This window comes from Nerophis lumbriciformis, linkage group LG34, assembly GCF_033978685.3.
Source record: "Nerophis lumbriciformis linkage group LG34, RoL_Nlum_v2.1, whole genome shotgun sequence".
Taxonomy (NCBI): Eukaryota; Metazoa; Chordata; class Actinopteri; order Syngnathiformes; family Syngnathidae; genus Nerophis; species Nerophis lumbriciformis.
Genome location: NC_084581.2, coordinates 7,465,043 through 7,486,520, shown reverse-complemented (window position 1 = coordinate 7,486,520; position 21,478 = coordinate 7,465,043).

Sequence of the window (21,478 nt, the reverse complement as noted above, 5' to 3'; positions counted from 1 at the left end):
CTCTCTGTGTTTTCCATGCGTTAATTGTCGTGTCCTTCCTCGCCCCGCAATTCCTTGTGTGCGTCCCCGAGTCGAGCTGTGTGTCTCGCGCTCCTGGATCTTCCCTGTCTTCTTCGTGCTTCCTGGATTCCGACTCCTCGCTTGCCCCTGAACTACGACACCTCGCTCCTGCCTCTCGACCACTCTTCTGTCCCCGGACAACCCTGCATGCCTAGCCCTTGTCAGACCGCACCTCTCCTCTCAACACACACCTCCAACAATTACGGTAACACTCACCAGTTAAATACTACACATTTACACCCATTCACTTTTGTTTAAATACACACTATATTATACATAATATATACATACATATAGAAATGTAATTATTTAGAGGGGCCGTGGTCCACGTGTCTCCTGTGGGCAGAGCATGTGCGGAAGCCGGCTACGGAGCAGCTGCAGGTGAGTAGATAACCCAGCTGGAACAGGTTGTCTGATCACCTGTCTGTTTATTTAAAGCAGCGTGAGGAGCCCGGAGAGGCAGACGAGCCAGGAGAGGCAGAGAAGGAAGGAGCGTGAAGCTGAGAGAGACCGAGAGACTGAGAGACAAAAATAAAAAAAAGCTGAATATTCTGAGAAAACAAGCCTGCTTATTCCCGAGCACTGTGAATCCTAGCACAAGACGTGTTACATTGGCGCCAAATCGAAAATGGCTGAACAAAATCCCCTGACAGCGTTGGGACAAGTCCTGACGGAGGTGGCGACCGCCAACCACCAGCAGATGGACGCGGTCCATCAGCAGATGGCGCAGATTCTGCAGGCGATGGCTGACCGGATGGGGGCGACACCACCAGCGGGGCCGGTGACCAACATGCAGAGGATGGCGGAGGCGGAAGACCCGCAGGCCTACCTGGATGTCTTCCAAGCCACGGCGACAGCGTGTGAGTGGCCCGAAGAAGGTTGGGGGGGTGAGGCTACTGCCGCTGCTCGCGGGAGAGGCGCAGCGGGTGGTGTGGAGCCTACCGGCGGCCTCCCGGGTGATATTCCCAGACCTGAGAAGGGCCAATCTGGACCGTGTGGGCAGCTCGGCGGAGGACCACTGGCGCAGCTTCCGGGCATTGAGGCTGGGCGCAGATGACCGGCCGTTCGCACTGGGGCAGCAGTTGCGCGACGCGGCCACAAGATGGCTGCACCCGACCAGGTACGATAGTACCATGTTTGAACTAATAGTACTGGAACAATTCCTAGCGGCCATCCTGGAGCGGACCTCGGCGTGGATCAAGTACCACTGCCCACGCGATCTGGCAGCGGCGGTGACCCTGGCTGAGGACCACCTGACTGTCCACTGAGAGGCAGGGCGGGAGCAGGCGGCCCGGAGGGGAACGGAGTGCCCGGTACCATTGCCGCGCCAACGGACCACACCAAGCGCGTGGCCTGGGACCAGGTGAATTACATTGACGGTCAGCTGGTGCGCCTGGGAACAGTGCGGGTATTCCCTTATTTTTTAATTATTAGGGACAGTTTATACCGAGTGAGCCGTGGCACTCAAACAGGCGAGGAATCCACCCAGTTATTGGTGTCAAAACGCCGCCGGGAAATGGTTTTCCAGGCCGCGCACTATAATCCCATGGCTGGCCACATGGGGTATGAGAAAACACTTAATCGGGTCATGGTCCAATTCTATTGGCCGGGCATCCGGGCAGACGTGCGCCGTTGGTGTGCTGCTTGCCCGGACTGCCAGCTGGTGAACCCAGCGGCCACCCCGAAGGCGCCCTTGCGCCCATTGCCGCTCATGGAGGTTCCCTTTGAGAGAATTGGTATGGACCTCATCGGACCATTCCATCCGAGCACACGGGGATATCGCTTTGCGCTAGTCCTGGTGGATTACGCAACGCGCTATCCCGAAGCAGTGCCACTGCGCTCCATTTTGGCAAAAAGTGTCGCGCAGGCCCTGTTTCAGGTCATCGCCCGAGTTGGAATCCCGAAAGAGATTCTGACTGACCAGGGCACGTCCTTTATGTCACGCACGATAAAGGAACTATACGGGTTATTGGGAACTAAAGCGATCCGCACCAGCATGTAACACCCACAAACAGACGGGCTGGTGGAGCGGCTAAATAAGACGCTGAAAACCATGATCCGTAAGTTCACGCACGAGGACAAACCAAATTGGGATAAATGGCTGGATCCCCTAATGTTTGCGATGCGGGAGGTACCTCAGGCCTGTACAGGCTTTGCGCCTTTTGAGCTATTATACAGCAGGAATTTGCGCGGGGTGCTAGACGTAATTAAAGAAAGCTGGGAGGAGGGTCCAAGCGCAAGCAAAAATTAAATTCAGTACGTCATGGACATGCAAGCAAAATTCCACACGGTGGGGCACCGGTCACGTGAGAATTTGCTCCGCGCCCAGGAACGTCAACAGCGCGCGTATAACAAGGGACCCAGCTACGGAAATTTTCACCGGGAGAAAAAATACTTGTATTACTCCCAACTTCCAGCTCAAAATTACTGGCCAGGTGGCAAGGGCCCTTCGAGGTCACACGGCAGGTGGGGGATGTGGATTACGAGGTTCGACGTTCGGACCGGGGCGGAGACACGCAAATCTACCATCTGAACCTGATGGAAGCATGGAAGGAGGCGCAGCCTGCTTCGATGGTAACGCTGGTGGAGGAACAGGAGGAGTTCGGGCCCAAGATCCTGCGCTCGGCCCTTTCCCCTCCCTTCCCTGTGACAAGCGCAGAGGGCCGATGTTGCTAAGCTGCAGCGGCACTTCTCTGATGTGTTCTCCCCTCGGCCCGGGCGCACAAACCTCATCCAGTATTCTATTGAGACTAGCCCAGAGGTTACAGTGCGGTCTCGGCCATACCGGCTTCCCGAACACAAGCGCAAAGTAGTTCGGGAGGAATTAAAAACCATTCTGCAATTGGGGGTAATAGAAGAATCCCACAGTGCATGGTGCAGCCCCATCGTTCTGGTAGGGAAGAAGGATGGGTCTCTGCGGTTCTGTGTGGATTACCGCAAGGTGCATGAAGTGTCACGTTTTGACGCATACCCAATGCCTTGGGTCGACAAGCTCCTGGATAGGCTGGGCACTGCTCGTTTTTTCATGACACTGGATTTAACCAAGGGCTACTGGCAGATTCCCTTATCACCAGAGTCCCAGGAAAAAATGGCCTTTTCCACTCCGGAAGGTTTATACCAGTTTGTGGCGCTTCCGTTTGGCTTGTTCGGTGCGTCTGCCACGTTCCAGCGCCTCATGGACCGGGTGCTGCGCCCTCATGCGGCATATGCAGCCGCCTACCTGGATGATGTCATCATTCATAGTAGCAGCTGGGAGGAGCACATGCGGCGGGTGGGGGCAGTGCTCGAGTCTTTGAGGCGGGCAGGGCTCACCTCCAACCTAGCAAAGTGTGCAGTTGGCCGGAGGGAGGTACAGTATTTGGGGTACCACTTGGGAGGGGGACAGGTGCGACCGCAGGTGGACAAAACGGCAACGATCGCGGCCTGTCCACCCCCCAAGACGAAAAAAGAGGTGAGGCAGTTTTTGGGACTGGCGGGCTACTACCGCCGGTTCATTCCCCGGTTCGCAGACCTGACCAGCCCACTGACTGACTTCACCGGAAAGGGGGCCCCAGAGCTGTAAAGCACCAGTTCCATTGGCAGCAAAACAGGCCCAGAGCATAATACTACCACCACCATGCTTGATGGTGGGAATGGTGTTCCTGGGATTAAAGGCCTCACCTTTTCTCCTCCAAACATATTGCTGGGTATTGTGGCAAAACAGCTCAATTTTTGTTTCATCTGACATCACATGGACAAAGATAAGACCTTCTGGAGGAAAGTTATGTTGTAAGATGCAACACAAATTGAGCTGTTTGGCCATTGGCGCAGCTAATATAGGTAAAAGTATATATTTTTTCTTTAAAAATTTAGTGGGTGCGGTTTATATGCTGGTGCGCTCTATAGTCTGGAAAATACGGTAGCTTTTGCTTTTGTTTAGTTATTGCGTACTATTGACTTTGTTTGATCAAACAACTGCATGTAACAAAAGAAAATAAAGAACAAGTTTGAATATTGTGTTGTAATTGTTACACTGCCAATTGTACTCAGCATAAATAAACATAAATAATTTCTCACTCATGGATGATCGGTATCACAATCCACAGCATAAAACCCTCATCGGGACATCCTTACCCTTGATACTTAAGTGAGGCTTTTATCTCACTTATGAGAGCCCGTCTCTTGTGATTGTGACGTTGTTGCTAAGAGAGCGGCTAAGTTCATCCTGGAGATAAGACGACGATGCGTCACTCCCGTTTCTCTTTTTTATTCTCCGCCACAGGAGACCCAAGACAGACGAGACAGTTTTTGCAGCGTCTCATCGTTTTCTGCCATTGGCCTGCAGGGACATGTCAGTTTGTACTGTCGGCCTACGTTTAGCGGCAGCACGGGCGGTTCGCTTCGTTGAGCTCACACAGAATGATACACAGACCAGCATTAAAATGACGGCTTGCAGAATTGACAAATATGTAAGAAAAATGTGTTTGAATAGCTCCCTCCCTCTGTGTGGGGCGGGGGCGTGGTTAAGAGGGGAGGAGTATATTTACAGCTAGAATTCACCAAGTCAATTATTTCATATATATATATATATATATATATATATATATATATATATATATATATATATATATACACACACATAACACTCATCTACTCATTGTTGAGTTAAGGGTTGACTTGTCCATCTTTGTTCTATTCTCTGTCACTATTTTTCTAACCATGCTGAACACCCTCTCTGCATTCTGCTTAATCTCCTTGTTGTGCACTGCACTCTCTAAAAGCCCTAGATGTTATTGTCACATATGCATGTACAGTAGATGGCAGTATTGTCCTGTTTAAGAGTGCCACAACATTGGTGTTTACGGCAATGTTGATGAACTGCTTTACGGTAGACGAAAACGTGACTGCTGTTGTTGTGTGTTGTTGCCGCGCTGGGAGGACGTTAATGTAACTGCCTAACAATAAACCCACATAAGAAACCAAGAACTCGCCCTCGATCATTCTACAGTTATAACGTGATTGGGCAGGCACGCTGTTTATATTGTGGGAAAGCGGACGTGAAAACAGGTTGTCGACACGTCACTCAGGTCCGCATGGAGCTGGAGGGGGCGTGATCCCCTAAATAAATTAATAAACGTCCTCACGAATATTAATATGAAACATTCAATCAAGCTTTATTGCAGACTCCAACGTCTAAGTAGACATACAATCACATACAGTATATGAAACAAACAAAATACAGTATGAAAGGCATTATCACATACTATTAAAACAGTGCTTGTGCATATTCAGTAAAAGGCATTTAATAAATAAATAAAAGTAGCAATTAAAAAAAAAAGAAAAGTATACAGGTATATATATATACTTTAAAATGCGTCTACACATTCTATGAAAGGCACAGATACCAGTGTTTCCATATATACAATTGGTACCTAACAGAACTACACCTAGGATTGGTTATTTGTATAATAAGATCATTCTCGGACCCCTGCAGTCTGCATATAAATTTAAACATCAGTTTTCTCAGGGTGACGTGGAAGGTGTTTATCCCTAAATCACAAAAAAGCTTGCACTACTACGGATTCTGATTAAATGCCATCCATCCATCCATCCTCCATCCATTTTCTACCGCTTGTCCCTTTCGGGGTCGCGGGGAGTGCTGGAGCCTATCTCAGCTGCATTCGAGCGGAAGGCGGGGTACACCCTGGACAAGTCGCCACCTCATCGCAGGGCCAACACAGATAGACAGACAACATTCACACTCACATTCACACACTAGGGCTTTAGTGTTGCCAATCAACCTATCCCCAAGTGCATGTCTTTGGAGGTGGGAGGAAGCCGGAGTACCCGGAGGGAACCCACGCAGTCACGAGGAGAACATGCAAACTCCACACAGAAAGACCCTGAGCTCGGGATTGAACTCAGGACCTTCGTATTGTGAGGCACATGCACTAACCCCTGTTTCACCGTGATTAAATGCATTGGCGAAAAATGTAATATTGTGTCCTTGCCTCGATCTTTTTTACATTGTTTAAATCAAATGTTGGCAAAGCCTGAGCGAGCATTGCTGTGTGTTGTGAAAGTATTCACTGCCTGTAGAGATGTGCGCACTTGATGTGCGTACTTGAACCATGAAGTTGGCGCGAGGCAGCGCACATTTCCATGTCAAGTTCACTCTTGATAGAGCTCAACTTTGCTGTAAAAAAGGGTGCATGTCAGGTTTTTGTGCATTAGCAAGGTTAATACATGAGGCCCCAGGTCATCTTGTTCAATGGTCCCTTGGAATGTGGTCGTGTGGTTTATGGATGTAGATTTTTTTTGTCAGATTCTTATTATCGTCGTTGTCGAAGCGCTGTGAACTTTAACATTTGTCCAGATCCTCACTGTCTTCATTAACAAGTACTCTTGCTTTTGGACCTCCATTCAGTTTAATGTAGAATTTGCAGTTGGCTCTCCAAGTTCCCTTAATTTTCCCTTGCTTCCTCAAGTTGCAGGCTTTTTTGACGATGTCAGCATTGCGTTTAGTGAGGTGTTTGTGCATGTACACATTTGTACCCTTCAGTTTCTTTTCCTGTTTTTGGATTTCCTGTTGGCGAGCTTCTCAATGATGACTGGCGTGGAGGTATGAGGGGCCGTTAGGGACATTATTCAGAAATACCTCTTACATCCACTACTGAAATGCTCTCACATAAACAACTGAAATGTTTTTCTCTCACCGACATTACTGAAACACTCTCATACGCACTACTGAAATACTCAAGTGTTTCAGTAGTGTATGAGAGAAAAACATTTCAGTTGTTTAGGTGAGAGCATTTCAGTAGTGTATGTAAGAGATAATTCTGAATAATGTCCCTAACGGCCCCTCATATGGAGGTATTGTTTTTTCTTTTCAGTGGGGTGCACATGTCCATTGTGTTGATATTGACATCTAATTTAATCTGGTTCTCATCTGTTGTCAACTGCTCTAGCAGGGATCGAGGAGTGATGCACAGCCCTGCAATGCATTCTGTCGCGTACAGATTTATCTCCTCTGATATTCTCCAGATTCAATCAATGTTATGCCCCACACTGTTATTTTCTAAGACACCTAGTGGTGGAAATTTGTTTTGCAGTTTGTGTTCTACTCTGACCCTCCTGTCTTGCCGTAGCCAGCTTAGTGTGTGTGTTTCAGACAGAAGGTAAAATCAGTATGAGAGGACATGTCAAACAAACAACACTCACTGCAGGCTTCAAGCTTACTTTTTAACTTTGAAGACGTTGAAGGTCTAAACCTGTAAGTTTATGTGAATGCAGCATGCATATGTACACCGTGAAACATTGTTTGTGCATTTTCAGTTTAAGACTGCTTTAGTAAGATATTTGTGTCAATTGTTGAAAGCTATTTACTAATTACTGGCAGCATTTTGTTGGTTTGGATGCTAAATAGGTCACATAACAGACTTTTATATTTTCTATATTGGTTTATATAGCTACCGTATTTTCCGCACCATAAGGCGCCCTGGGTTATAAGCCGCGCCTTCAATGAACGGCATATTTCAAAACTCCACCTATAAGCCGCCCCGTGTTGTAAGCCGCATCTAACTGCGCTAAAGGAATGTCAAAAAAACAGTCAGATAGGTCAGTCAAACTTTAATAATATATTAAAAACCAGCGTGATGTGGGCGCGCATGGAGTCGTATATCAACATGGACGGAGCTGCGTGAAAAAAGCCACCCGGCCTCTTCGCGTAAACTTACCTTAACCACTCGCTCATCTTTTCTTCATCCATCCATCCCTTCGAGTTAGCTTTTATGATGACGCCGGCTGGAAAGGTCTCTTTTGGCAAGGTCTTCCTTTTGAATATCACCATGGGTGGAAGTTTCTGGCCATTAGCATGGCAAGCTAGAACCACAGTGAAGGATGACTTCTCATTCCCTGTGGTGCGAATATTCACCGTACGTGCTCCCGTTGTATCCACAGTGCGGTTCACAGGAATATCAAAAGTCAGTGGAACCTCGTCCATGTTGATAATGTTCTCTGGCCGGATCTTTTTTTCAGCTATCTTGTTTTTACAATATGCACGGAAAGTAGCCAGCTTTTCTTGAAAGTCTTTAGGCAGTTGCTGTGAAATAGTAGTCCGTGTGCGGATGGAGAGATTGCGTCTTTTCATGAACCGGAAACCTGTCGCTTAGTAGGAGCCATTTTGTGGTCTTTACAGATGTAAACACACAAAGGAAATGAAACGTAATATCTGCGCGCTTCTTCTTCTTCTACGCGGGCGGGTGGTTGCTTACAGTAGAAGAAGAAGCGCTTCCTGTTCTATGGGGGCGGGTGCTTACCTTGGCGGTTGCTTGCGTAGAAGAAGAAGCACTTCCTCTTCTACGGGGAAAAAAGATGGCGGCTGTTTACCGTAGTTGCGAGACCGAAACTTTATGAAAATGAATCTTAATATTAATCCATATATAAAGCGCACCGGGTTATAAGCCGCACTGTCAGCTTTTGAGTAAATTTGTGGTTTTTAAGTGCGGCTAATAGTGCGGAAAATACGGTATGTACAAATGCATGTTGTATGGAGATATATGCTGAATGTAAAATGTTTGTTTATGTGTTTATGTTCACAGTTTTACAAAATACGATTGATTCTTCACTAAAAAGGCCTAAACTACACTCCAGACTCTTGGGCCTCTTTTTTCATCAATAATATCATGTTAGCTATCTGCTAAGCTAACCAGTAAAAAACAAGAGCAGAATAATCAATCAATCAATAAATTTAGCTAAATAGTTTCCAAATTTATTTCTATAGTACCTTACAACTGTTGTGTACAGGAGGAGTAGACGGCACAGACAACAAGGGTGTGGTGTTTAGCTCTATGGTTTATTTATATGTATACACTAAACATATATAAATAACAAATACTAATATGTGACTGAGCCAAAAGGGTGCATAAGTGTGTGACTATGTGTAGGAATTTACTGCTGAGTGTTGAGCGAGAGGCAAATCCAAAGAAGCAGGACAGTCTCGTAGATCCGTGAGACAGGCAGGTAGTCGGGGGTATAGCGAGGCGTCAAAAGGTCCGTGTACAGGCGGGAGGTCGAGATCCAAGGCGCAGCCAGAGAACCAGAGGGGAAACACAAGGGAGACGAGACGCACAGCTTGTTATGTGGAGTGAAGGCAGACTGCAGGAAGGACGACAAGGAAGACACGATACCAATCTAACACGATGGTGGAGAACACAGAGAGAGAGCAAGGTTGCATAGAGCTAGATATTGCTTACGGTACTCGAACAGAATTACGTTCTGGCCCCGGATAGCAGGCTGTGCAGGCTTATGAAGGCTGTCCTCTGATCAGCAGCAGGTGTGCTGATTGCTGGAGATTGCTTGCAGCTGCTTGCTGTTGCCGGACTGACACGCGCTTGGCGCGCTCCTGGAAGTGCGCTCCTTGAAGTGCGCTCCTGGAGGTGCGCTCACCAGGGAGCACAGATGAGTGCGCATTGGTGTGCGCCCGGGCCGTGACAACAACACCACAATGGTGCACAAGGTTATTTACAGGACAACATGTTAAAAGCATGTAAGAACAAGATAAACATAAATAAGAAAAACGCATATTAAAACAGTTAAAAAAAACCACAATATCTCTAAACACTTATGGTAATTGTGTGTTAAAAGCCAGTTTGAACTAGTATGTTTAAAATCTTTCAGTTCTGTTATGGCTCGCAACTCAGGAGGGAGTGAGTGCCATAACTTGGGTGAGGAAGCGGCAATAAAACGATCCTCCCATTTTTTCCATCTGGTCCTTGGTACGTCCAAAGATGTCGGCAAAAATAAGCGCAGAGTCCTTGGTGGGTGGCGAACTGTAAAGTAGTGGTCAAGTATGCTGGGGCCCGACCATTAATTGGCTTAAAAACAAAAATAAGGATTTTAAAATGTATTCTAAAACATACTGGAAGCCAATGGGGCGAAAAGATAACGGGGTGATACGGGCACGTTTTTGAAATCTGGTGAAGAGGCAAGCAGATGCATTTTGTACTATTTGGAGTTGTGGAAGAGTGACTGATTTATTCCAGTATAGAGGGCATTATAGTAGTCCAGTCTTGAGCTGATAAAACCATGAATTGCTTTTTAAGGTCCACCCTCTGCAGAAATGGCTTCACCTTTGTCAGCTGGAAAAAACCTGCTCTGATTATAGAGTTCATTTGTTTGTCAAATTTAAGGCTGCCGTCAAATATCACACCCAGATTGTTTTCTCGGGAGGGCGGGGGTGCTATCACTGTAAAAAATTACCATAAAAACTACGGCAAGCAATTGTTAAACAGCAACAGTAAAACACCGTAAAATCAAAAATAGTTTATCACAGTAGAAAATGCAGTGGATTCCTGCAAATCAAGAAACAGTAGATAACCTAAATTATTATGATTATAATATGTAAAAATCACATGACTTTACTGTGAAAATGTAAAAAAAAATTGTACAATGCATTCGCAAATACTGTAATGTCACACATATGCAAATACTTAGGGTATTATTCCATCTAAATTAAAGATTTTGCAGATTGTACATTTTAAATTTACAGCATACGTTAATTGTTTATTTGGTTTGTTTTAAAGCATTAGTCCAGTTAAATTTTGGCTAACAAGATGTTTTGTTGTATTTTTGTGGCAGGTCGTTTCAGACATTGAGGGGTTATGTCTATGTGCTTCATTGTGAAATGAATCGAAATTAACCAAACTGTGTGTTTAAATGTGCTGGAACTGGTTGCGTGGATACGGAGCATTTAAGGCACATTTGTAATAGCTTACTTGAAGAAACATGCTGCAGAAGGCAACAGGGAGTTGTCCAGTGTAAGGTTCATCAGTCTGTGACGTCTCTGCGCCTCGACGTGTCTTCATGCAAGAGGATCCCCTGCTGACCTCCTTATAAATTAGACTCTCACATTATTAACTGTATCCACTCGGCATCCATTGCACAGGTTACCCAGGGGGATCGCCACATCTGCAGTCCCTTCCAAGGTTTCTCGTTGTTCTCATCGGGTTTAGTTTTTTCTTGCCCTGATGTGGGATCTGAGCTGTCGTTGTGGCTTGTGCAGCCCTTTGAATCACTTGTGATTAAGGGCTATATAAGTACACTTTGATTGATTGATTGATTGAAGGTTGTACAAATACTTTCAAGTTAAAATCCTCATGTACCTACATGTCTCGGAAACACAGGCATTTTGCAGATACTAGTATTGGTGACAGGGCAGAAAAGTGGCACTGTTGTTAGCATTTGTGCATCACAGTCAGAAGATCCTGTGTTCAATTCCCTTGCTTTGGGTGTGGAGTTTGCATATTCTCCCTGTGACTGTGAGGGTTCTCTCTGGGTGCTCCGGCTTCCTACCTCCTACAAAGACATGCACCTGGCGATAAACTGATTGACAACAGTAACATTGGCCTCACATTTTTTTTACGGTGAATTCCTGGCAACCACAGTTGCCAGTATTTTACTGTAAATTCTATAGTTTTTTTTGTAAACACGTTAACACATTTTTTCATAGTAATTTACTCTAAGCAGAAACAGTTATCAACTGTAAAGTTTACGGATGCAGCATCTGTCACACCGCGTTGAGGGAGTTCTTGTCTTGGGTTTTGTCTTGTGAATTTCATGTTTTAGTTTGACAATAACTCTCCTCTCGTTTCAGGTCACTTGCCCTTCCTCTTGTTTCATTAGTCTGATGTCATCCATGATTCCTGATTGTTTACACCTGTTCCCCATTAACCCCGTGTGTCTTATAGTCCGCGTCTCCCTTCGTTCTGTGCCAGAATGTCTAGTTGTATCGTGCATCTCCAGCCTCATGCCAAAACCTTGTCTCGCCTTACCTTGAGTATCCTGATCCTGAATTTTCTTGTTGGTATTTTGAGTTTCCCTTTTCTCCTCTTAAGCAGAGTGATTTTTGGTTCATAAAGATTTCAAGTCGAAGTGGTGAGCTCAGTTTGGTGTTATAGTTCCTTCTTTTTCTCATTTTTGAGTGATTTTTTGTTAACTATTTTTCTAGACCAGAAACGGTGTAGAAGTCCTATAGCCCATTGTTTCTCCCTCCTTTTGGAGCGTTTTCTGTTGTTAAATTTCATAGTTATATTCCTCGCTAACTGCAGTTAGAGATTTAATTTTTGTTTCCTCCTTTCCGAGTGATTTTCGGTTTTCACTTTTTGTGAAAACTGTTATCAGAATTTATAGCTGGATTGTTCCCCACTCTGCATCTGAGTCCTATTTGTGACCCAGGCCTGATAACATAAACATACCGTAATGTCTTATACATCATGACTGTATTTTTTATGGTGAATTCCTGGCAACCACAGCTGCTGATATTTTACCTTGAATTGTGACAATTGTTTTTTTTTTTACAGTGTGTTACAGGGTATGTAGTGCATCAGGGCTAAAAGCAATATACTAAGTTTTGTTTTCATTTAAATGAATAAAGTTATGTGACAGCCATAGTTTGATATATGGATGATATAATAGAGCTGTACATCATCGCATAAAAGTGGAAGTGAACATTGTATTTGGAGATGATTGAACCTGATGGGAGCATGCAAAGTGAAAATAGAATAAGCCAGAGGATTGAACCCTGGGGTACACAAGAAGAAAGGGGAGCAACTGTGGAGGAGAGAAACATATGAGGGGCCGTTAGGGACATTATTGAGAATTACATGCTCTCACATAAACAACTGAAATGTTTGGTAACACTTTAGTATGGGGAACACATATTCACCATTAATTAGTTGCTTATTAACATGCAAATTAGTAACATATTGGCTCTTAATTAGTCATTATTAAGTACTTATTAAGTGTTTTTCTTAACTCCCACTACTGAAACACCCTCAAACACACTACTTATTTTTTTCTCTCTCACACACTCTACCTGAAATACTTTCACACACACACTACTGAAACACTTTCATTCACACTACTGATTTGTTTTTCTCACACACACTACTGAAACACTCATGAACACTACTGATTTCTTTTCTCTCAAGCACACTACTGAAAATCTCAAACACACACACACCTGAAATTATTTTTAGTTGTGTGTGTGAAAGGATTAGTGTGTGAGAGAAAAACATTTCAGTAGTGTGTGTGAGAGGTTTTCAGTAGTATGTATGTGAGAAATAAATTCAGTTGTGTGTGTGAGAGGTTTTCAGTAGTGTGTGTGTGAGAAAAAAACTAATTCAATTGTGTTCGTAAAAGGAGTTCAATTGTGTGTGTGAAAGGTTTTTAGTTGTGTGTGTAAGAAAAAAAAATGTCAGTAGTGTGTGTGAGACAATTTCAGTAGTGTGAATGAGAGAAACAAATTCAGTTGTGTGCGTAAAAGGATTTAAATTCTGTGTGTGAGAGCTTTTCACTAGTGTGTGTGAGAAGATTTCACTTAAACCGAAGGTAATTCCGGTTAAAGGTGGACGACGTGGCGCAGTTGGGAGAGTGGCCGTGCCAGCAACCTGAGGGTTCCTGGTTCAATCCCCACCTTCTACCAATCTAGTCACGTCCGTGTCCTTGAGCAAGACACTTCACCCTTGCTCCTGATAGGTTGTGGTTAGCGCCTTTCATGGGAGCTCCTGCCATCAGTGTGTGAATGTGTGTGTGAATGGGTGAATGTGGAAATAGTGTCAAAGCGCTTTGAGTACCTTAAAGGTAGAAAAGCGCTATACAAGTATAACCCATTTTAAACAGGAAGGCATTTCAGTTAAAACGGAAGGCATTTCACTTAAACTGGAAGGCCTTCCGGTTCAAGTCACCAATAGTTCCAGCCCCTTTTCAGTCAAGTTGTTCGCCACAAAATGTCTGCCTAACTGCCGACAAGTAGCCTAGCCGAGGCAGCAGCTCTGCTTCAAAATTTGATGGCTTCAGCGGAGAATATGAGACCACGATCAATGCGGCAACATTTCTCTCAGGAGTCTCTCAAGTACCTTGCAGCAATCGTTCCATCGGGGCAGCCAGGCTCCCCAGAACCTCTTTTCCTCATCGAGATTTGGTGTTTGTATTGAACGGAGCCCAGAAAGTAGACTGTCAAATCAGCTACTAATGTTTTTAGCATTGTTGCTATGGTAACATGTCGGAATGTGAGTCACGTGGCAGTATGTCAGTAGCTCATCAAATCAGCTGTTCTTCACCTGGTGTGTAAAATCAGAGTGTGAAAACAAATCTTACAATGTATGTGGGTCAGTTTGAAGAAGCAGCAGGAGCACCACTGCAGGTAGCTCAGTTAGAAATGTAACATAACTGCTATATGAGAGGGCATTGCTGCAGTTTAACATATTTATACACTCTAATGTAACTGAAAGATGATCCTTTCTAATGTATACTTATTGTACTGAATAGTTTATTTAGCCCTTAATCACAAATGCCTCAAAGGGCTTCATCTACTGATTATTTTTTCATCCTTTCTTTTATATTAGAAGTCAGTTCTGCAATGCTGTTGCACCAGAAATAATCTAATGTTGTTATTTGGCTTTATTGGTTGTTTACTTGAACAGTACCATGTTGCCATGTCTCATACTTGCCAACCTTGAGACCTCCGATTTCGGGAGGTGGGGGGCGTGATCGGGGCGGGGGCGTGGTCGGGGGCGTGATTAAGAGGGGAGGAGTATATTTACGGCTAGAATTCACCAAGTCAAGTATTTCATATATATATATATATATATATATATATAAGAAATACTTGACTTTCAGTGAATTCTAGCTATATATATACATATATATATATATATATATATATATATATATATATGTATGTGTGGGAAAAAAAATCACAAGACTATTATTACTATATTACTATATATATATATATATATATATATATATATATATATAAGATAAATACTTGAATTTCAGTGTTCATTTATTTACACATATACACACACATAACACTCATCTACTCATTGTTGAGTCAAGGGTTGAATTGTCCATCCTTGTTCTATTCTCTGTCACTATTTTTCTAACTATGCTGAACACCCTCTCTGATGGTGCATTCTGCTTCGTCTCCTTGTTGTGTGCGCAGTTGTGCACTGCACTCTCTAAAAGCCGTAGATGTTATTGTCACATATGCATGTACAGTAGATGGCAGTATTGTCCTGTTTAAGAGTGTCACAACATTGCTGTTTACGGCAGACGAACTGCTTTACGGTAGACAAAAACGTGACTGCTGTTGTTGTGTGTTGTTGCCGCGCTGGGAGGACGTTAATGAAACTGCCTGACAATAAACCCACATAAGAAACCAAGAACTCGCCCTCTATCATTCTACAGTTATAACGTGATTGGGCAGGCACACTGTTTATATTGTGGGAAAGCGGACGTGAAAACAGGCTGTCGACACGTCACTCAGGTCCGCATGGAGCTGGAGGGGGCGTGGCCTCCAGCTCCGCCTGAATTTCGGGAGATTTTCAGGAGAAAATTTGTCCCGGGAGGTTTTCGGGAGAGGCGCTGAATTTCGGGAGTCTCCCGGAAAATCCGGGAGGGTTGGCAAGTATGCCATGTCTTAAAACTAACGTTACTGACTGTTGTATGTTGTTACAGTCTGTAAACCATCTGTTAGTTCATGCCCCACACTGAATCAGTAATGCACTGCATTTTATTGCTGTGATGAAATGAATCCTTCATCAGCATTTGAAGTTAAGTCAAGTACAAGAGTAAAACATACTGATCATACATAAAAAGTATATATGCTCCCTTTTTTGTTCTTTGCTTATTTTCATGTATATCACAGCATACAGGAGTGTCTATTTATTTCATATTCCTTTTTTACATGACATTTGCGTCACTCAGAAACACCAGTCTTATTTCAAGGTGGATTGACACCTCAGTTGACAAATGATGAGCTGCCTTCCCCCATCCACAGCCTGCAATAGCTGATGAGTCTGTGTTTAAGGAAAAGACAGAGTATTCATGGTGGATTTATGGCTCAGAGAGAAAATGCGTAAACAAAGGTGTTCGGGTGGCTTGAAGTGATAAAATATGTTAAAGTAAATATATCCATCCATTTTCTACCGCTTGTCCCTTTTGGGGTTGCGGGGGGTGCTGGAGCCTATCTCAGCTGCATTCGGGCGGATGGCGGGGTACACCCTGGACAAGTCGCCATGAGGTATATTTGACTGAAATATAAATGTTAGTGGGTGAAATTAAACTGATAATGACAACCAATATCCATTACTGATTTAACATTGCGTGGGTTACAGTATTTTGTATTGTATTCGGTGTTAGTATTATGTATTGTATTTCCTGGAGCAGTATGACATTCTTATTTCAGAGTCACGACACAGCTGCAAGGCCATTTCAACAATGACGGAATAAACAACCTCTGGATTCATGTAAGTTGGCTTCCTAACATAACTTCTTTCCACACAAATATATTGTTTGGAATAATCAATATATTTCACATAGAAGCAAAACATTGTTCCACAAACAGTGTGTTGAAAACAATATTGTTTTTATTATTGATTGGGATGATGTGACGTGGTATCCACACCTTGGCACAGTATCCGAGTCTGACTCTGAAGAACATTTCACCATAGACAATGACACAGACCAGGGTGAGAGTGATAAGTTAAAGTTAAAGTACCAATGATTGTCACACACACACTAGGTGTGGTGAAATGTGTCCTCTGCATTTGACCCATCCCCTTGATCACCCCCTGGGAGGTGAGGGGAGCAGTGGGCAGCAGCCCGGGAATCATTTTGGTTATTTAACCCCCAATTCCAACCCTTGATGCTGAGTGCCAAGCAGGGAGGTAATGGGTCCCATTTTTATAGTCTTTGGTATGACTCGGCCGGGGTTTGAACTCACAACCTACTGATCTCAGAGCGGACACTCTAACCACTAGGCCACTGAGTAGGTAAGGACTACATTATTTGTCATAATTTTTAGCATTTATACATTTTCACAAAAATTGTAATTTCATTGTTAGTTTGTATTATAACAGGAGTGGTGGTGCTCTGAAGAATAATACATTAGATGCACTACCCCATAATTGGTATGGAAGAGGTAGCGCATGATATTTATGATGACACTGATATATCTGATGACACAAAAGAAGAAACATCTGCATGTTTTAATTGCGATGCATCTAAAAATCAAATTTTTCCACCAACTCTAGTTTTTGAAATGTATTACATGCATATAGCCCTCTAAATATGTGGTACATACCGTATTTTTCGGACTATAAGGCCCAGTTTTTTTCAAAGTTTGACCGGGCTCCAGTGCGACTTATATATGTTTTTTCCTTCTTTATTATGCATTTTCGGCAGGTGCGACTTATACTCCGGTGCGGCTTATACTCCGAAAAATACGGTATATAATATTTTAGATATTAAAAAAAATAAAACATTTTTTGTAAATAACCACACATTTGGGGTCCTTTGTGTGTGTTCTTTTACAGGTAAACTTCTTTAAAGGGAGTAGATCAAAACATCAAGAACCCATTCATCCAGCCATTTATTTTCTACCGCTTATCCCTTTTGGGGTCGCAAGGGTGGCTGGAGCCTATCTCAGCTGCATTCGGGTGGAAGGCAGGGTACACCCTGGACAAGATGTTGCTTCATCGCAGAGCCAACACAGGCAGACAGACAACAGTCATACTCTAAATTCTCCAAATCCATATATTTGATTTAAAAATAACATGATTATTCTATAATGATAAATAAACACAATGCCTACATAATGTGATGCACTTTAATTTTGTAACTGTTCCACATATACTAAATGCCAATATTTTAGTTACATCCCGCTTGGTATGAATCCTAATGTCTGTTAGGATCAGAATGTTTGTTACAGATTTTCCATACGCAGGTACTTGGTATCACCACCGTGAAACCTTGACTAAGAGAACCATATTGCCACATAACAAACTGCCAGCATACAAGAATTGGCAGTTGCTTTCCCCTGGATCAAGTACATCTTCAAGAGCTCTTACGTCATTCCACATTCTCCCAGCTAAGCGGAGAACATCCTCCTGCAGAATATACACATCCATATGAGGCAGTCTAGAAAATCAATTATTCAGATATTGTCCACAACATTTTTTTCTATGTCTGTTGGCATTTTTCTACAGTTCTGGCAGACACACCACTGTGGTTGGCCTCTAGGTGGTTGGCGGTAGCTGGCTTGCAAACTTATATTAAATATTAAACTTGGATCTCTTGTAAGAGAGATTTAGAAGTTGTTGTGACTGCTTCAGGTTTAGTTGATTAATTATTTATTTAAAAAAATAAGTACATTTGTTATCGAATGCAGCTGAGATAGGCTCCAGCACCCCCCACGACCCTGAAAGGGACAAGCGATAGAAAATGGATGGATGGATGGATTAAACAAATATAGCAATTGTCCATTTGCCATACAGTACAGTAATAGTTGCATTAAAAATATGAATTATATGTATGTGGTCTACATCACGCGACGTAGACAATATGGTCTACATTAATGTTTTTATTTGAATTAAGACAATGCATATTCATCAACATAGAGCAACAATGTAAATATGCCGGAGTTAGCACAATAGTTAATTTTCATCCGTTTTCCTAAGGCAGGTTAATACAGTAAGCATTTAACAGGTTATGATACAAAATAATACATACATTACAAGACATTACACATTACAAGCATACCATAAGCACAGACCATGGACAAAAAATAAAACAAACAACAAACAAAAAAAACAAGTGAATAATCTAATTGTAAGTGCATGTCTGATTAGTTTTCAACCACTGTTTCAGTGCAGTTTTAAATGTTAAATAGGCGTCACAATTTCTTACATGGGCTGGCAGCCTGTTCCATGACTGTATGCCTCTGATAGACCCCACCATTTGACCGCATTTAGTCCTGCGCCTTTGTACGTTGCAGTCCCCTCTGATCACTGCTCTGGTCTTTACTTGACTGCTATTTTCTTTATTAATAAAATCTATCAAGGGAGGGGGAGCAAGTTTATTTAGAACTACATCACGTTATGCAGACAATGTGAGCCAGATAATGTACACGCAGTGTTGGGAGTAACGGGTTACAAAGTAACTGTAATGTCGTTAGTTTCGGCGGTAACTAGTAATCTAACGCGTTATTTTATATATTCAGTAACTCAGTTACCGTTACTACATGATGCGTTACTGCGTTATTTTACTTTATTTTTGATGTAGTATCGGCTAGAAACAGAAGATCTGAGTGTGTTTTATTGGAGCGCTGCAGTGTCGTCCTTCTGTGTCACAAGGAAAAGAAAAGGTGTGCTTTGTGTGGGTGGGGTCGGGGGCGGGGGGGCTCCCATACCGTAGTCGAGTAGCGCAGGGGAGACGTTCCTCCAGGGCCTATGTACTTCGGGGCTAACAACCTTCACTTTACCCGGCAGTGGGTCTTTACAGCTCCGGACTCGAGGGTGAATGACGAGGCCGGCGGTTTGTTTTGCAATTTTGTGACTTTATTGGTGTCTTGCACATAGCCATCCACCAAGCTAGAGCACCTGCACACACTCACTGTTGCTCTCCCTCACCTCTCTCGCCCACTCACTCACTGACGTCACTCACCTCACATGCTGTCATATCTTAAAGGGCCACACACACACACACACATACGCTACTCTCATAACAATTAACAAGACATCATGGCGAAGCCAGAAGTCGAGTTTTTTAACATGGAGACATTCTCACTACTTTTCTTTTGTTGAGCACAAAGAAAAGAATATTTTAGTTAAATGTAAGTTGTGTCTTGGATCAAAGATCCCATCTACTTAAAGTTAAAGTTAAAGTACCAATGATTGTCACCCACACACTCGGTGTGGCGAAATTATTCTCTGCATTTGACCCATCACCCTTGATCATCCCCTGGGAGGTGAGGGTAGCAGTGAGAAGCAGAAGTGACCGCGCCCGGGAATACTGCCCAAAACAGCAATTCAAATCTGCTGAAACAGCTACAAAAGCAACATGCTTTGACAAAGCTAGTAAAGAGAGACACAAACTCTGATGCCACTTCAGCTCCACTTAAGGATTTTAGCGGAGGGACTGCTAGCCAGGATAACATTGATAGAGCCATTGCAGTGTATGTGCTAGAAGACATGCAGGTTATTTCTACAGTGGAGTCACCCGCTTTCAGGCAGCTAATTAGCATGATACCGGCGTCAAACAGCAAATGGCACGGAAAACATGTTCCAAGTACCTGGACAGTGAGTACATAAACATGGAAAGCGAGCTAAAGAAAACACTCCAAACTCTGCCTCTGCTCATCATTCAGCACTGAAGGTACACACACTCTGTCAATTCGCTTATATACTGTTGCTCTTTCATTCTAGACTTCTAGAGTGTTTCATTATCACATCACTCTAAATGTATAGACTATAAAGATCACAAACATAAAGAGGGATCCTAGTGGGCCAGGGCAATCTTTCCTTATCTCTAAACTAAAACTGGGGAAATGTGTAGAGTGTTCTGGGCTTCAGTACAGTGTTGATCTCCTGAATACATGATTTTATTTCCGATTTCCTTGAGAGAAAAAAAATGCCTGGTTAGGCTTTGTGTATGTCATGTGTGCCTTCCTTGGGTGAACCAGGTTTACAGCTATGCTGTTATTATGCTGTTTGTTACTTATGTATGTTATGTTGCAGCTATTTAAAATAGTTTTGTCAATTTGTTGTGGCCTGAAATAAATTGTCCCTTTGAAACATATCTTTGTCTTTGTGTGTTGTATGTAGACCACATTGCTTTCTGAGTTCAGTGATGCAAATGCATGTCAAGTTGATCAACAGATTGTATTATTCTCCAGTGCAATAACAGTACTGAAATGAAGGCTAAAAGGGCATTAATGGGAGCCTTAAAAAAAAAAAAAAAAAAAAAAAAGTAACTAAATACTTACTTTTTACAGTAACACATTACTTTTTGGTGTAAGTAACTGAGTTAGTAACTGAGTTACTTTTGAAATAAAGTAACTAGTAACTAACTAGTTGCTGGTTTTCAGTAACTAACCCAACACTGTGTACACGACAGACAAACGTGATATACTATGAAGCTTAGAATTTTAACTTGTACTGTTGCATATAAACAAACACATAAAAACTGCATTTTGCTAACTACATATATTATTCGCGAAACAACAAATTCTCCTGATTATATATAGTGTGTCACAAAACGATTTATTAACGTAATATAATAGGCTCCAGCGCCCCCCGCGACCCCGAAGGGAATAAGCAGTAGAAAATGGATGGATGGATGGAAGTTATTTGAGACTGCTAACTTGAGTTTCACTCATGACAACTTGTGTTTTAAATCCTGCGCGTGTGCGTGTTCCGTGGCAGCACAGCTTGCCGGCAAGAAACAGGAAGAGGGCGGGATTTACTGCTTGCAGACTTTGGCGTTTTAGCGCCCTCTAGGCAGTGGTGTAAAAGTTGCAAACAGCCCCTTTAACAGACGAAATTCACTTTGCACACGTTTAGTAGATTGGTTTTGTGTGCATGCAAACCTTTAG